Consider the following 17,988-nt stretch of genomic DNA (forward strand, 5'->3'; position numbering starts at 1 on the left):
TTGCTGCTTCTATTCCATATTGTAGGGGACGCGCTAGTTAAAGTTGTGTGCGCATGTCGTACTTGTGCTATGCAGCGATATATTTTGTTTATTTCCGCACAGTGTCGATGGAAGTCCGTTGTCGCCATCAGAGACAACACGGATTTGTAGTAAACATATTGTGAGAAACTGCAAAAATGACTTTAGCTCGTATGTGCCGTATGTATGTGCCGCATCGTATGTGCTAACGATTTTTCCGGCGGTACGTACGATGTCGTTTCCAATCACCTGCTCAACGTCACTTACATGGTTAAGCAGACGCTGCCCTTTCGCCGCATTGCAGCCATAAAAATAATCGTCAAGCGTACCGAACTTCTTAAAGGCAAATAGAAGCGTGTACAGTCTGCTTCACACTTAGGGGAAAACTCGGAACGTATTGCATCGCGATGCGGCAAGCAATGGAGTCGTGCGGTGGCAGCAGCTCGAGCAGGCGCAGACGCTCGAGGGGCGGAGTCGTGATCTGCGTCGTCTGCTACGGCAAGCGTGTTACTGTCAGGGGCAGTGCACGTATATTTCTTCACTGTGTGTGCTACCGTAATAAGCAGCGACAAGACGCACCAAGATGTGCGCGCAACGTGTTCAGTCTTTGTTTGACTCGAAAGGAAAACAAAGCACTCAACAACGATAACTATGGGAGTCGAACACGATGAAACAAACGAATACGATTAAATGAATGTTTTAGGTTCAGACAATGAGCTGGAAATAATTTTTCTCGACAATCATTCGCTACACCAGACAGACTCTGCCCGCCGGCGGGGAAATGGACACGTCACGCTCGGAACTTCAGTTAGTATCTCGTCATGTCCCCAGCGGCAGCGATGACAGCGCTCATCCTGGAAGGCAGTGAAGTGCGGAATGACTTGATCAGGTATGAGTTCATTCGCAGCGCGTCTCAGTCGCTGACGATGGTGGATCGAAGCCTATCCTCGGGCGACTGATAGAGGGGGTGGTGCGCCAGCGATCCTTTCAACGAGCCCCAGACGTTTTAAATGATGTTGGCGCCCGGGGATTGAGGCGGCCACTCCAAGAGAGTAACTGCGCGCTCTTCTAGCAGTTGTTGCACAACACGAGCAGTGTGGATCGACGACCTATCGCGTTAGAATATATAGTCGCCTTCCAGAAACGGGCCGTCAAGAATATATGGAATCAATAAGTCGTCTATGACTGCCCTGCAGCGATGAACTTACCTTCGAGGCGTATCAGTTGGCGTCGCACAACGCATATTAAAGAGTACCGGCTCATTTCACGCCGTAACGATGAGATCGGCGCCCTGCAACTGACAGTAGAACGTGTCCCGACAATGCGGCCAGCGCGCGCCGCCGTAGCAGACGACGCCGTTCAACATCCCGCCCCTCGAGCACCTGCGCGAGCTGCTGCCGCCGCCTGACTTAAGCGCTCGCCGCATCGCGATGCAATGCGCTCCGAGTTTTCCCCTAAATGTGAAACAGACTGTACGCCGCCCTTCGAAGGAAATCTCCAACGCGCACACGCGTAGGCACACACCGCGCGCGGCGCGAAACGTGCCCAAACACGCGCAGTGCAGGAGGCAATCAAGGCGGCGCGAACGAGAGATGGGAGAGGGGTACCACCCGCTAATAGAATTTTGGTTCGCGTGCAGCGCTCTCAACGCCGGCGCAGCAGCGCCGCTCTCGGTGCCGTTCTTGTCCATAGTGGCCTTCCCGCAGTAACTTGCAGCTGCACTTCCTGATGAACATTGTTACGTTAGCAGAGAAGGCATGTGCCTCACTGCTCACCTCCCCCACTTTGTGCTGGGTGGCGACATTCTGCGTTGCACACAGTGCACTAATAATTGAGAAGTGGCTGGCAAATGTTCTCATTTCCAAAAGTTTTTAAGAAAAGGCTTCTGTGGATGTTGAACATTAAACAGAGCAATAGGCGGCCACAAACGCTTTGTGCATGCGCTTTTGCCTTTGAGATACGCTGTAGCGCCCACCGACGCCGCAACGCAGGAACGGCAAGGTCGGCACACTCAGCCGGTGCCTTAGTGCTGGCTGCAAAAGACGAGAAAAACAAAGACTGGCAACACATGCTTAATGCACAAGCATGGCACGCGCAGTTTTGTTCTAGATGCTGCATGCTATGCTGGTACTCTTGTTCTGGTGCTCCGCTGCAACCCCTAGATTCCCGACAACACTTTATTTGTACAAATGATTAAACTAATGCACCTAATAGATCTTTATGGCAGTTGTTATGTTTGCATGCTACGGTCGCTTGCACGCCGCGACTAGTTTTATTATTGTTGTGAATCAGCATGCGCCGCTGACACGTGTTTGTTTTCTTAGATTCACCAGCCATGCCTCTTGTGAATCGGCAGTGGCTGCGGTGACGTCACAAGGTAAAGACTATAAAAGCTACACTAACCTTTAATAAAGCGTTCGTTCTTTGCCAACTGCTTCTCGAGTTGCTTCAGTGGCGACGAGGCTGCCCACCACCGGGCCGTGCCTGCTCCATGGCGGCCCACTCCGGACCACCGGGTTTCGACGAAACGGAAGACAGTTGGGACGCCTACCAGGTGCGTCTGCAGTCCTACTTTGAAGCTTACGATATCGTCGACTCGAAGAAACGACGAGCCCTGCTAACGGCAGCCTTAAGCACGGCAACAGTCGGCATAATAACGGTACGGTGCGCGCCGGCGAAGATTCAAGACCTTACCTACGAGAAGCTGCTTGAACTGCTGGCAGAACACTTTGCGCCACAGGGCAACGAAATAGCGGAGTCCTACAAGTTCTTCACCCGGTGCCAGCGTCCCGACTAGGCAACGAAGGACTTCATTGTGGAAATTCGGAAGAAGGCCTGCAGTTGCAACTTTGGCGAGGCACGGGACAGGATGCTACGAGACAGACTTGTTTGTGGTCTACGTGATGCCGGCGTTCGTCGGAAGCTTTTGGCCAGACCTTCGCTGACGCTGAAAGAAGCCGAAGATATAGCGTTACCAGCAGAGATGGCAGCTCTCAACGTTGATCACATGGAGAGAACACAGGATTATGGCGACGTCCATGCCGTGAGGAGCAAGGTGCAAGGTCAACCGTATTACCACAAGGCTCATCCGAGCACTTCTCGACCAAGCGAAGACGTCGTTTGCCCGTGCTGTGGTAGCACTAAGCACAAGGTAGCAAAGTGCAAGTTTCGCCGGGCGGAGTGTTTTCGCTGCCGACGTAAAGGGCACCTAGCTAAGATGAGTGTATGGAAACAAGGGGTGGCCCTTTGTGAGGAGCATTCTTCAGAGAGCGACGACAATGAACTTTATCTACTGAGTTTGTACACTACGTCAATAAACTTGGTCAAGCCTGTGGTTCGCACCCTCTGCTGGAGCGGAATTCCGCTGACAATGCAAGTGGACACCGGATCGTCTGTCTCCATCATTACGTGGAAAACATACTGCAAGCATCGGCATGCCTGGCCTGCGCTCCGCGAGACGTCCTTGCAGTTGTCCTGCTTTCTTGGCAAGCTTACCGTGAGGGGTCAGCTGAAACTTCCGGTCTCGTACGCGGGAAAGACCCTAGATGCAACTCTAACCGTACTGCAATGCGATGGCCCGAACTTGTGCGGGCGAGATGTCATCAGCGCATTTGAGCGTAGCGGAAGGCCCGTCTTCAGCATTCTCGGCGAGGAAACCTCCGGTGAGCAAAATGTCCCTGACAGTACTTTGGTTAGCGCACTCTTAGAGGAGTTCGGCGATTTGTTTCCGTCAGGTCTAGGGCTGATTGATGGCCCCGCAGTCTATTTGCGGTTGCGGGAAAATGCGATGCCGCGGTTCTGCAAAGCACGTTCTGTGCCGTATGCAATGCGGGAGCAAGTGTCAAATGAAATAGACAGACTTGTTAAGCATGGCATTCTCTCGCCTGTCGACAGTGCAGAGTGGGCCACGCCTTTGGTTCCCGTTATCGAAAAGAATGGTTCCATTCGGTTGTGTGGCGATTTTAAGGTGACCGCAAATGCTGTATGTGTCACGGAGCAGTACCCATTGCCAAAAATAAGGGATATCTTTGCAAACCTAAACGGTGGTGAAGTATTCAGCACCATCGACTTGAAGGATGCTTACAGTCAGTTGCCGCTTGACGATGAAACGAAGAAGATATTGGTCATAAACACTCCGAAAGGCCTGTTTTGCTTTAATAGGCTTCCTTTTGGTATAGCCTCTGCTCCTGCGATTTTTCAGAGGCGTATGGACGGCATCCTGCAAGGCATTCCGGGCATTCAAGTATATTTGGACGATGTGGTAGTCGCGGAGAAACGCGGCAACTGCGAGACGCTGCGTGAAGTTTTCAGACGTTTCCGGCAACACGGTGTCAAGCTGAATCCGCAGAAATGAAAGTTCCGACAAGCAGAAGTTGAATTTCTGGGACATCGTATAAATACGAACGGATTGTTACCTAAGATGGACAACATTGCTGCAATAATGAAAATGCCGAAGCCAACCGGTCTAGCGGAACTACGGGCGTTTTTGGGCTTCGTGACCTACTACCACTCATTTCTGGGAAACTTGGCTACTGTTCTAGAGCCGCTGCATGAACTGCTAAGAAAGAACACGCTGGCAGTGGGGAGCGAGACAAGATAACGCGTTCCGAGCAACAAAGCGGCTGCTAGAGGAAGCTAAGTTCTTGGCGCACTACGATCCAAGTAAGCCGCTTATCTTGGAAACCGATGCGTCGTCGTGTGGCGTCGGCGCTGTGCTATATCACAGAGTAAATGGGCAAGATCGACCAATTGGGTTCCGGTCGCGAACGCTTTCAGCTGCTGAGCGTAATTACGCGCAAATTGAAAAGAGAGGCATTGGCAGTGGTCTTCGGGGTTACAAAGTTCCGGGAATATCTGCTCGGGAATCATTTCACGCTTGTTACAGATCACGAACCTCTTCTGAGCCTTTTCAGCCCCGACAAGCCCGTTCCCGCCATGGCCGCTGCCCGGATTCAGCGTTGGTCCCTCTTGCTAAGCGCCTACAACTACAAAATTCAGTTCAAGCCAGGAAAGACGTTGATTCCTGCAGACACCCTCAGTCGTTTACCGGTGCGGCAGGAGCATAACACTAAGGCTGCAGAAGATGACGCTCGTATGTGCTTCTGACTGGTCACCTCAATACCTGTCCTCTGTCGACGAGTGAATTGGCTAAAATGACTGTTGACGACAGCGACCTCGCGCAAGTCCGCGATTACATTCAGAATGGCTGGCCACGGTACTTGCAACCGGCTCAGGAGCCGTTACGCGTGTACATACACAGGAAAGACGAACTGACGTACAGCCACGGAATTGTGTACTGGGGCCATCGAGCGGTTATTCCGATAAGTGCGCGGCAGTCAATGCTGCGTATGCTGCATGATGCACATCAAGGGATAACGGCTATGAAGAACCTGGCACGTTCTGTTTTCTGGTACCCAGGGCTCGATCGGGACATTGAGAAGCTGGTCAACGCGTGTCCAACATGCATAGAATGGGGCAGCATGCCTCCTGCCCGACAACCCGTGCCTTGGCCGGACACAGAGGAGCCATGGTCTAGGGTCCATGTCGATTTTGCGGGTCCTGTGGAAGGTAACATGTTGATCGTGGTTGATTCCCATACGAAATGGATCGAGGTTACCGCCATGAAGACCGCCAGTTCGGCAAAGACAATTGAAGCACTGCAGACTATGTTCAGCCGGTTCGGTTTGCCGAAGACCCTGGTGACGGACAACGGCCGCAGTTTACTAGCGAAGAGTTCAGGGCATTTATGAAGCGCAATGGCATCGCTCATTTGCTGACAGCTCCCTACAAACCGCAGTCTAATGGCCTGGCGGAAAGAGCAGTACGGACCGTCAAACAGGAGTTAAACAAAAACACACGCGGCAGTTTGCAAGCTCGGCTGGACCACATTCTTTCGCATTATCGTCGCACTCCCTTGCCAAATAGGCAAACCCCAGCTTCTATGCTTCTCGGATATCAGCCACGTTCTTTATTGCACAACGTCGTGTCACGACCATTCCCTTCTGCAGGTGCGTGCAACAGTGGCCCACCGCTGAGCGAAGACGTCTGGTTCAAGAACTACGGAGTGGGTGACAAATGGAAACCAGGCGCGGTAGAGTCCACCGAAGGCTCGCGAATGGCAACGGTAAAGACTGCAGATGGGGAGCAAGATCGCCGCCACCTCGACCAGCTAAAAACCAGGAGGACCAGCATTGGAGGAGAAGCGGTGGAACCCGAGGCCCCCATGAAAGTACCAATGACTAAAGGCAGCCAGAACGCAGCGGCAGACTCGCAGTCTCAAGGACACGACAGCAGTCGCAGTCAGGCTCAAGTAGGCACCGACATTCCAACGCCGTCAGACGGGCGGGCCGAAGCCGAGGTTGCTACCAGCGAGCCGCAAGTGACTGACCGGGCTGAAGTGACACTGCGTAGGTCGAAGCGGAAGCCCCGGCCCCCGGACCGCTTCACTCCTTATGGCCGATCCACACGACGGACCAAGTCCGCGGGCCGCTCGGTCACGTGATGCGCCGTCAGGGCCCGGCGCGGTCCGGTCCGGCGCAAAGCACATCCACATGGCGGACCGCCATAGCAGACGGCAGTGCAGACCAACCAGCTACACTCTCGGCCAGAGTGTTATCATTGTGATCATTCCGGCTCGAGTCCCACAAAGCCGGGAACTGCTCAACGAGGTATACAAAATGAAAAAAAAAAAAACCTCCGTCATTCCAAGAGGACACGGTGTTTAAAAAATGTATCTGCTGCACGCACGTGTAGGCGGAACGGCGGACATGAAACGACTGGCTTGACTGGCTTTTGCTGAGCCGAGAACTATTTTGGATTTGGCTGAAGACACTCTGTTGCCGGTCAACATTCGTTGGCTACGCCAAAATCGCTGCGATTTGCATGAGGTCCGCCGCCAAAACGGAAGCGGGAAAAGCCTCGGTGATTTGTTGTACCGCGAGGGCCGCGGTCTTGCGCGGGCCAACGGCGGTACGCACGAAGTAGTGACGTCCTATCACGTGATGCGCGGACCGCGGTCCAAAAGAGGAATTTGGTCCGTCGTGTGGATCGGCCTTTAAGGGGGAAGAATTGTGAATCACCATGCGCCGTTGACACGTGTTTGTTTTGTTAGATTCACCGGCCATGCCTCTTGTGAATCGGCAGTGGCTGCGGTGACGTCACAAGATAAAGACTATAAAAGCTACACTAACCTTTAGTAAAGCGTTCGTTCTTTGCTAACTGCTTCTCGAGTTACTTCAATTATGTTGGCAACTTTGCTTGGTTATCACTGTGATGTCATAAAAGTTAATAAACAGCGGCCGCAGCAAGCGGCTGTGCCTTCAGTTGAGTCTATAGTGAACTAGAAGAGGTGAACTGCGTGTAGTCTGCTGTCGCCTCATCGCTTTCGCGATTCAACACTGGCGACGAGGATGGGATCGGCGCCTAGATAACGGAATGCTATAACTGGGAGTTAATTGTCGCAGATTCACTGTCGGGGGCCAACTTGAGGAAAAGGACAACGCCCCCCCCCCCCCCCCCCCACCGGGATATCTGATGGGCACCACCACGGAAGGCTACCATAGGCTACATCGAGCCATTCGATTTATCTCGGCCAGAGGGCTCTGAGGTCTGCACTGAACGATTCGAGTTCTCATTGGAAGCCCACGACATAAAGAACGCCGACAAGCAGAGGTCCACCTTCCTGAGCCGATGCAGTCCTTGCCGCGACGTTTCAGTTAGCCAAGGCCGTTCCCAAACAAAATTGGCCCAGGGCTGACCATCGGGCGGTGCTCGGCGGATCGCTGGGAGCCGATCACGTAGGCATGAAGAGATTGTAAAGGCCAGACCTATCTTGCCAACTCCCATCAGCGCTGGCTCTTCCGCGGGTGCTGGCCTGGATGCGTAGGGCTGCATAATGCCAAGCACGAAAATTTTGGCTGGCCAGAGACGTCGGCTTCAAGCTGGCATGACGCTGCTTTCCGATGGTGCTGCCGCCCCTGCCTAGTCGGCGCCTGGAAAGATGACGCCTGCTGGCCCCGACGACTTGTGTGCCTGGAGCGCGAGAGTTGGGGGGGGGGGGGGGTGTAATCGGGGAGCGAAAGATTAGAGACTGTCGCCTCAACCATCTGTGGCAGTAGAGTCAGGCAGCATTCACCGGGAAGGAACCGGCAAGAGGCGGGCGTGTGGGGGTGGCTCTTTGGGGGAGCTTTTGGTGGAAAGAAGCTTTCAGTGGCTGCTTGATCGGCACAGCTTCGCACAGTTTCTATGGTGCTGCGCTTTTTGTTCGTGAAGAATGGATCTTTCCAGCCTGCGGATTGTCATCTCCTATGGACATCCACATTACACGTAAGTCGCACATATTACGCTCCTATCGTTTGTAGCGTTGTGGATCCTTGGAGAGTGTGTAAGGCAGCATTTATGTTGAAATAAACACGTTAATAGCACAGCCTAAATTCGATGCCTTGTGGTCATTGTAGCTGCACTTAATGTGCAAGAGTTCGCATGCCAAAGCTTGTCGTGCAAGCGAATTAAGAGACTGGGTGCATCGCGATATGCATGGAGCGCTGATCTTTGCATGCAGTGTCCGTATCGTACTATGCAGGGTGTCCCAGCTAATTTTCGCTAGAGTTTAAAAAATGCAAATGTCACGTAACTGTACAGAACAAAAATAATGTTGTTTACCGTCGTTTGGAGATACTCCAACTTTTCATTCCGCCTAAATCATCATCATCAGCCTATTTTATGTTCACTGCAGGACGAAGGCTTCTCCCTGCGATCTCCAATTACCCCTGTCCTGCGCCAATCGATTCCAACTAGCGCCCACAAATTTCCTAATATCATCGCTCCACATAGTCTTCTGCTGGCCCTGACTGCGTTTTCATTCTCTTGGTACCCATTCTGTAACCCTAATGGTTCAACGGTTATTGAACCGGCGCATTACATGACCTGCCCAGCTCCATTTATTTTCTCTTACTGTCAATTAGAATATCGTCTATACCCGTTTGCGCTCTGATCCAAACCACTCAGTCTCTTAACGTTATGCCTAGCATTCTTCGTGCCATCGCTCTTTGCGCAGTCCTTAACTTGTTCAGGGTGTCTACCAACCGGGAATTCTCAGGGATTTTGAGTAGTCTGGAAAAACTCGGGGAATTTGTGCTTCTATCAGGGAAAAGTTGTTGTAATTTTATTAAAAGGGAACGAAAGTCACCGTAATGCTGACCCGAGTAACAGAAAGGTGTCGTAACGAATGGTCTTTGACGCCGCGTCGTCGGCTGGAGGAGTTGCCAGAGTACAGCCAACGAGCGACTTTCCAGACGCCAGATAATTCGGACGGCTTCGCGGCACCACTAGGTACCCCATAGGGTCGATGTATAAGAACGTCTGAAATTTCGGACGCAAGACCCCTTCGGCGTCCGATTTTCCGGACTTTTTGCCGTGACCGCAGGTCCGAAGCGGCAATAATAAAAGCCACAACCGCCGCCATTTAGATAACCTCGCTGCCTCGAACCGGCACACTCGCACGCAGATCCGCTGGCAGCCGTAGCCACCACCGCGGCAATGCTAGGCCTAGCTGCTTCGAAGTTCGGTATTAAGCTTCTTGCCGTTCTGTGCCGTGTTTTTTCATAAAAAGAATTTGCCGCTGTCAGCAATGGCACCGACACCGCGTTTGTGGTCATCGCGATCGGCTTCGAAGTTCGGAAAGCACGGCGCGTTGCATAATGACGGTTCCCGAAAGTCAGCTTCACCTCATTATTGCAATGCTACGCTGTGAAGCATAAGTGTGAGAAGGGGCAACTGTCACGGGACACAGTATGCGTCCCTTAATTATACACGCGTGCACCCGCCATCTTCTGTCACAGTACGAGCACCGATATGCCTAATAAGCGTACTGGCAGGCTTTCAGAGCTATTTCGGGCCTGCCTGTGGCGATTTGAGTCCTTAAGGGCTGTAAAAGACATGCATTCATTCTTTCGGACGTTTTCGCGGCCCCTAGGGAGTCCGAAAAATCGGACGATGACTGTACAACTGTCCAAGAGGATGCTTCAAATAGTCCGTGTGGCAAACACACAGCCGAAGAAGAACGAGAAGACAAAGGACCTACGCATCGAGAAATGAACGGGAACGGAAGCATGCCACCGCTTTTTTGAAAGAGCTTGCACTCTAAAAGCAAAGTGTTGGCTGACACCGAGATGCAGGTGTCTCTCATCCAAGCAAAAGAACTCTTTAGAACACTGAAACGCAACACTGAGGCGTTGTGCGCGGACTGAGAGTATGTCAGGACAGTTGTCATTGACATACCAGCTGTTGCGAGAGAATCACACTTGTGATAAAATTTGGGCCTCATACCATTTGGCTTGCTATCAGTTGATAGAAATAGCTCATATTCGCAAATATTCTGTATGCATCTCTTTTTTTATTCGTATTTGAGAACGTTCGACTCAATGTGCAATTGGTTTTACTATTTCTTTCGAAGGTATTTTATTCACTGTGCATTTTACTAAACCCTACCTTCTGTTTTCTTTTTGAATTAAGTAAACACTACCCCTTACTATTCAAACTGGATTAGGTTCTTTTTTATTTTTTAACATGCTTAGTAGAGAGTGACATGATTGGGCGACATGATGTAGGGAGCCTGTCTTGACATAAGACAAAGTTCTGTGTCACTCGGGGAATATTGCAAAGGCACTCGGGGAAAACCTGGAAAACTCAGGGAATTTGCAAATGTCAACTTGGTAGACACCCTGCTTGTTCTCAAGCTTCTTTGTCAGTCTCCAAGTCTCTGCCCCTTATGTCAGCACTGGTAAAATGCACTGATTGTACACTTTCCTTTCAATGATAATGGTAAACTTCCAGTCAGGACTGACAATGTCTGCCATATGCGATCCAACCAATTTTTATTCTATGAATTTACTTTTCATGATCGGGGTACCCTGTGATTAGTCGACCTAGGTAAACCTACTCTTTTGCACATTCTAGAAGCTGACCGGCGATCCTGAACTCTTATTACCTTGCCCGGCTATCCATCACTCAGCCACGTTCTCACCAGTTCTGATCTCTCTAAGGCCGATTATATCCCAAACCATGTCTGATAGTTCCTCAAAGAGTCCTGCTAAGCTAGCCTCACTCGACAGAGTTCGTCAATTAAAGGTCGACAGGGTCAGTTTTCATTGGTGGCCTGTGCGGACCCAGAGATTCTTAGCACCCTCTGCTGCATTACAGGTCTGACCACCGCCTTGGTCAGGTGCTCCGCAGCTGCTGGGGACTGATGGCGATGGCAGGTTTGCAGCGATGACGTAAAGGTAGAGCATCCGCCTCGTGTACAAGAGGACCATGGTTCGAATCCCGGTGCCTCGCAATTTTCCACCGATTTAAAGAAAATTCGCGTGTTGATAAAATTGCATAAACAGGCCTGGAGTGCGGCCTGATCCCTGTGACCAGAACTGGTGGCGCACTCCCTCACCAGAGCAGGATTGGCCATCCTGGTGCAGTACTTGGCCACAACTTCCTACATGAATACAAGTCAAACCCCGGAGTCCCCAGCAGCTGCGAAGCAATTGACCATGGCGGCGATCAAACCTATGATGCAACGGAGGTTGCTAAGAAAATGGATCCGGACAGGCCGCCATTGGAATCTGAACCTGGCAACGTTTAACGCTAGAACGTCACATAGTGAAGTGAGTAGCAGTGGAATTAGCGGGCATTAAATGGGATATAATAGGGCTCAGTGAGGTTAGGAGGGCAAATTAAGCATATACAGTGCTAAAAAGCGGGCACGTCCTGTGCTACCGGGGCTTAGCGGAGAGGCGAGGGCTAGGAGTCCGATTCCTGATTAATAAAGATATAGCTGGTAACACATGGATTCTATAGCATTAACGAGAGCGTGGCAGGTCTTCTGAAACTTAATAAGAGGTACAAATTGAAGGTCGTACAGGTCTACGCGCCTACATACAGTCATGGCAGCGCGCACACGTGGTCATTCTGGCAAGACGTCGTGCTAAGCTCGCGCATTTGGCATTTGGCAGAGCGCTTACGCGTCTTTTCGGCCAAGACGACGTGCTAAGCACACGCATGTGCCTTCTGGCACCGCCCGCACTCGGCCTTCTGGCAAGACCACGTGGTAGCTCGCGCTTGTTTCTTTTGGCAGTGCGCGCACGTGGTCTTCTGGTAAGACGGCGCGGTCAGCGCGCGCATGTGTCTTTTGCCACCGCGCGCACGCAGCCTTCTGGCAAGACCACATGGAAGCTCGCACATGCTGCTTCTCGCAGCGTGCGCACATGGTCTTTCTGGCAAGACCACGTGGAAGCTCCCGCATGCTGCTTTCCGCAGCGTGCGCACGTGGCCTTTCTGGCAAGACGTCGTGCTAAGGTCGCGCATGTGGCTTTTGGCAGAGCGCGCACGCAAGCTTTCTGGCAAAACCACGTGGTAAGCATGTGCATGCGGCTTTTGGCAGCGCGCACACGGGGCCATTATATGAAGACCACGTGGTAAGCACGCTGATGCGGCTTTTGGCAGCGCGCGTATGTGGGCTTTCTGGCAAGACCACATGCTAAGCGTTCGCATGGGGCTTTTGGCAGAGCGCGCACGGGAGCTTTCTGGCAGAACAACGGGCTAAGCTCGCGCATGTTCCTTTTAGCAGCGCGTGGCCTTTCTCAGAAGACCTAAGCACGGGTGTGCTGCTTCTGTCTGCTCGCGCATGTGGTCTTTCTGCCAAGAGTACGTGTTAAATATGCGCATGCTGGTTTTCTCTGCACGCGAAAGTGGTCTTTCTGCCAAAACCACATGCTAAACACGCGTATTCTGCTTACTGCAGTCCGTGCACGGGGTCTTTCTGCAAACTAGAAGCGTACGGTGAGGGGCTAGTTGGTATGACATTATGAGAACAAAGAAAAACTGCTCAAAAAACAACAAGACAAGGAAAGAACGTGTCGTGTGGTTCTTTCCTTGTCTTGTTGTTTTTTGCGCAGTTTTTCTTTGTTCTTTCTGCAAAGACCACGTGCTAAGCACGCGCATGCTGCACGCGCACGTGCATGCCCTTTCTGCCAAGATAACGTGCTAAGCACGGGCATACTGCTTACGGCAGCGCACGGACCTGTGTTTCTGCCAAGACCGCGAGCTGAGCACGCGCATGCTGCTTTTGTCTGCGCGCGCACGTGGTCTTTCTGCCATGATTACGTGCTAAACAAGCGCATGCTGGTTATGGCAGCGCGCGCGCGTGGTCTTTCTGGCAAGACCACGGGCTAAGCACGTGCATGCTGCTTTTCATTTCGCGCACACGTGGCCTTTCTGCCAAGACCGCGAGCTGAGCACGCGCATGCTGCTTTTGTCTGCGCGCGCACGTGGTCTTTCTGCCATGATTACGTGCTAAACAAGTGCATGCTGGTTATGGCAGCGCGCGCGCGTGGTCTTTCTGGCAAGACCACGGGCTAAGCACGTGCATGCTGCTTTTCATTTCGCGCACACGTGGCCTTTCTGCCAAGACCGCGAGCTGAGCACGCGCATGCTGCTTTTGTCTGCGCACGCACGGGGTCTTTGTGCCAAGAACACGTGCTAAGCGCGCGCACGTGGGCTCTCCAGTAATAGCACGTGCTAAGCACGCGCATGCTGGTTTTGTCTGTGCGCGCAAGTGGTCTTTTTACTAAGACCACGTGCTAAGCACGCGCGTGCTGCTTTTGGCATCGACCGCACGTAGTGTTTTTGCCAAGACCACGTGCTAAGCACGCGCATGCTGCTTTTCACTGCGCGCACACGGGGCCTTTTGCCAAGACCACATGATAAGCACGCGTAGACTGCTTTTGGCGGCGCACTTGCTTTCTGCCAAGACCACGTGCTAAGCGCTCGCATGGTGCTTACGGGAGCGCGCACGTGGTCTTTTTGCCAAGACCACCTGCTGAGTACGCGCATGCTGTTTATGTCTGCGGGCGCTTGTGGTCTTTCTGTTAAGACCACGTGCTAAGCATGCGCATGCTGCTTTTGTCCACTTGTGCACGTGGTCTTTTTGCGAAGAGTACGTGCTAAGCACGCGCATGCTGGTTTTGTCTGCGCGCGCAAGTTTTTTTTCTGCCAAGACCACGCGCTAAACAAGCGCATGCTGCTTATGGCAGTGCACGCACGTGGTCTTTATGCCACGACCACGGGCTAAGCCTGCGCATGCTGCTTTTCGTTGCGCGCGCACGTAGCCTTTCTACCACGACCACGTGCTAAGCACGTCCATGCTGCTTTTGGAAGCGCGCGCATGTGGTCTTTGTGCTAAGACCACGTGCTAAGCACGCGCATGGTACTTTTGTCTGCGCGCTGGTGGTCTTTCTGTTAAGACCACTTGCTGAGCACGCGCATGCTGGTTTTGTCTGCGCGCGCAAGTGGTCTTTTTACCGAGACCACGTGCTAAGCACGGGCATGCTGCTTTGGCAGCGAGCGCACGTGGCGTTTTCGCCAAGAAAGACCATGTCGTAAGGTGCAACAAGCATCTTGTGGCAGCGCACGACTGGGTCTTTCTGGCAAGACCAGGTGCTAAGCACGCGCATGCTACTTTTGGCAGCGTGCGCACGTGGTCGTTCCAAGACGACTTGCTCAGCACCCGCATGCTGCTTTAGGCGGCGCACGTGCTTTTTGCGAAGACCACGTGCTAAGCACAAGAAATCTTCATTTCGCTGTGCGCGCACGTGGCCTTTCTGCCAAGGCCATGGGCTAAGCACGCGCATGTTGCTTTTGTATGCGCGCGCACGTGGTCTTTCTGCCATGCTGCCAAGCTGATCGGTCTATAATTTTTCCAGTCATTGGCGTCCCCCTTTTTATGGATTAGGATTATGTTAGCGTTCTTCCAAGATTTCGCTACGCTCAAGGCCTTGAGGCATTGCGTATACAGGGTGGCCAGGTTTTCGAGAGCACTCTGCCCACCATCCTTCAACAAATCTGCTGTCACCTGATTTTTCCCAGCTGCATTCCCGCTTTGCATAGCTACGAAGACTTTCTTTACTTCTTGCGGCCTTACTTGTGGGATGTCATGCTCCTCTAGAGTATTCTTTCTTCCATCATTGTCGTGGGTGCCACTGGTACTGTATAAATCCCTGTAGAACTCCTCAGCCACTTGAACTATCTCATCTATATTAGTAAAGATATTGCCGGCTTTGTCTCTTAACGCATACATCTGATTATTCCCAATTCCAAGTTTCTTCTTCACATCTTTCAGGCTTCCTCCGTTCCTGAGAGCATGTTCAATTCTATCCATGTTATACTTCCTTATGTCATCTGTTTTACGCTTGTTGATTAACTTCGAAAGTTCTGCCAGTTCTATTCTAGCTGTAGGGTTAGAGGCTTTCATACATTGGCGTTTCTTGATCAGATCTTTCGTCTCCTGCGATAGCTTACTGGTATCCTGTCTAACAGAGTTACCACCGACTTCTATTGCACACTCCTTAATGATGCCCACAAGATTGTCGTTCATTGCTTCAACACTAAGGTCCTCTTCTTGAGTTAAAGCCGAATACCGGTTCTGCAGCTTGATCTGGAATTCCTCTATTTTCCCTCTTACCGCTAACTCATTGATCGACTTCTTATGTACCAGTTGCTTCCGTTCCCTCCTCAGGTCTAGGCTAATTCGAGTTCTTACCATCCTATGGTCACTGCAGCGCACCTTGCTGAGCACGTCCACATCTTGTATGATGCCAGGGTTAGCGCAGAGTATGAAGTCTATTTCATTTCTAGTCTCGCCGTTCGGACTCCTCCACGTCCACTTTCGGCTATCCCGCTTGCGGAAGGTGTTCATTTCCGCACATTATTTTGTTCTGCAACTTCTACTAATAACTCTCCCCTGCTATTCCTAGTGCCTATGCCATATTCACCCACTGACTTGTCTACAGCTTCTTCTTGCCTACTCAGGCATTCAAGTCGTGCATCAGTATAGTGTATTTTCTTTTGACTTTACCCATCGCCGATTTCCACGTCTTCATAGAAGCTTTCTACTTCCGCGTCATCATGACTGTTAATTCCACGTGCTAAGTACGTCCATGCGGCTTGTTGCTGCACGCGGACGTGGTCTTTGCACGCGCACGTGTTTCTGCGGAGACCACGTGCTACGCACGCGCATGCTGCTTTTCGCTGCTTGCGCACGTGGCGTTTCTGCAGAGACCACGTGCTTAGCATGCGCATGCAGCTTCTGTCTGCACGCCTACGTGGTCTTTTTGCCAAGACCACGTGGTAAGCTCGCGAATGCTGGTTGTCTGCGCACGCAAGTGGTCTTTTTACCGAGACCACGTGCTAAGCACGGGCATGCTGCTTTTGGCAGCGAGGGCACGTGGCCTTTTTGCTAATACAACATGCTAAGCACGTGCAGGTTGCTTTTGGCGGCGCATGTGCTTTCTACCAAGACCACGTGCTAAGCGCGCGCATTGGGCTTGTGGCGGCACACGCACGTGGTCTTTCTACCAAGACCACGTGCTAAGCACGCGGACGCTGCTTTTGTCTGCGCGCGCACGTGGGCTTTCTGTTAATACTGCTAAGCACGCGCATGTTGCTTTTTTCTGCGCGCACATGTGGTCTTTCTGCCAAGAGCACTTGCTAAGCACGCACATGCGGCTTGTGGCAGCGTGCGCACGTGGTCTGTCTTCGAAGACCACGTGCTAAGCACGTGCATGCTGCTTTGGCGGCGCACGTGCTTTCTGCCGAGACCACGTGCTACGCACGCGCAAGATGCTTTTCGCTGCGCGCGCACGTGGCCTTTCTGCAGAGACCAGGTCCTAGGCAAGCGCATGTGGCTTATGGCAGGGCGCGCACGTGGCCTTTCTGGTAATACCACGTGTTTAGCACGCGTATGCTGCTTCTGTCTGCGCGCGCACGTGGTCTTTTTGCCAGGACCACGTGCTAAGCTCGCGCATGCTGACTGTGTGCGCGCGCATGTGGTCTTTTTGCCAAGAGCACGTGCTAAGCACGCGCATGCTGCTTTTCGCAGCGAGCGCACGCGGTAGACCACGTGCTAAAACGGGCATGCAGTCTTTGGCAGAGATCGCACGTGGCCATTTTGCTATGACCACGTGCCAAGCACGTGTAGGCTGCTTTTGATGGCGCATGTGCTTTCTGCCAAGTCCACGTGCTAAGCGCGCGCATGCGCCTTGTGGCAGCGCGCGCGCGTGGTTTTCTGCCAAGACCACGTGATAAGCACTCACGTGCTGCTTTTGGCATTGCGTGCACATGGCCTTTCCGCCATGACAACGTGCTAAGCACGCACATACTGCCTATGGCAGCGCGCGCACCTGGTGTTTCTGCCAAGACCGCGTGCTAAGCACGCGCAGGCTGCTTTTGTCTGCGCGCACGTGGTCTTTCTGCCATGATTACGTGCTAAGCACGCCCATGCTGGTGGTCGCTTCGCATGCACGTGGCCTTTCTGCCAAAACCAGGTGCTAAGCACGGGCATGCGGGTTGTGGCAGAGCGAGCACGTGGTGTTTTTGCCAAGACCACTTGCTAAGCACGCGCATGCTGCTTTTGGCAGCGTGCGCACATGGCCTTTCTGCCATGACAACGTGCTAAGCACGCGCTTACTGCTTATGGCAGCGCGCGTACCTGGTGTTTCTGCCAAGAGCGTGTGCTAAGCACGCGCTTGCTGCTTTTGTCTGCGCGCCCACGTGGTCTTTCTGCCATGATTACGCGCTAAGCACGTGCATGCAGCTTATGACAGAGGGTGCACGTGGTCTTTCTGCCAAAACCAGGTGCAGAGCACGCGCATGTTGCTTTAGGCGGCGCACGTGCTTTCTGCCAAGACCACATGCTAAGCGCGTGCATGTGGCTTCTGGCAGCGCGCACGTGGTCTTTCTGTCAAGGCCACGTGCTAAGCACGCGGATGTTGCTTTTGTCTGCGCGCGCACGTGGTCTTTCTGTTACGACCACGTGCTAAGCACACGCATGTGGTCTTTTTGCCACGAGTACGTGGTAAGCACGCGCATGTTGGTTTTGTCTGCGCGCGCAAGTGGTCTTTTTGCCAAGACCACGTGCTAAACACG

Source organism: Dermacentor andersoni, chromosome 5 (genome assembly GCF_023375885.2).
Source record: "Dermacentor andersoni chromosome 5, qqDerAnde1_hic_scaffold, whole genome shotgun sequence".
Lineage (NCBI taxonomy): Eukaryota > Metazoa > Arthropoda > Arachnida > Ixodida > Ixodidae > Dermacentor > Dermacentor andersoni.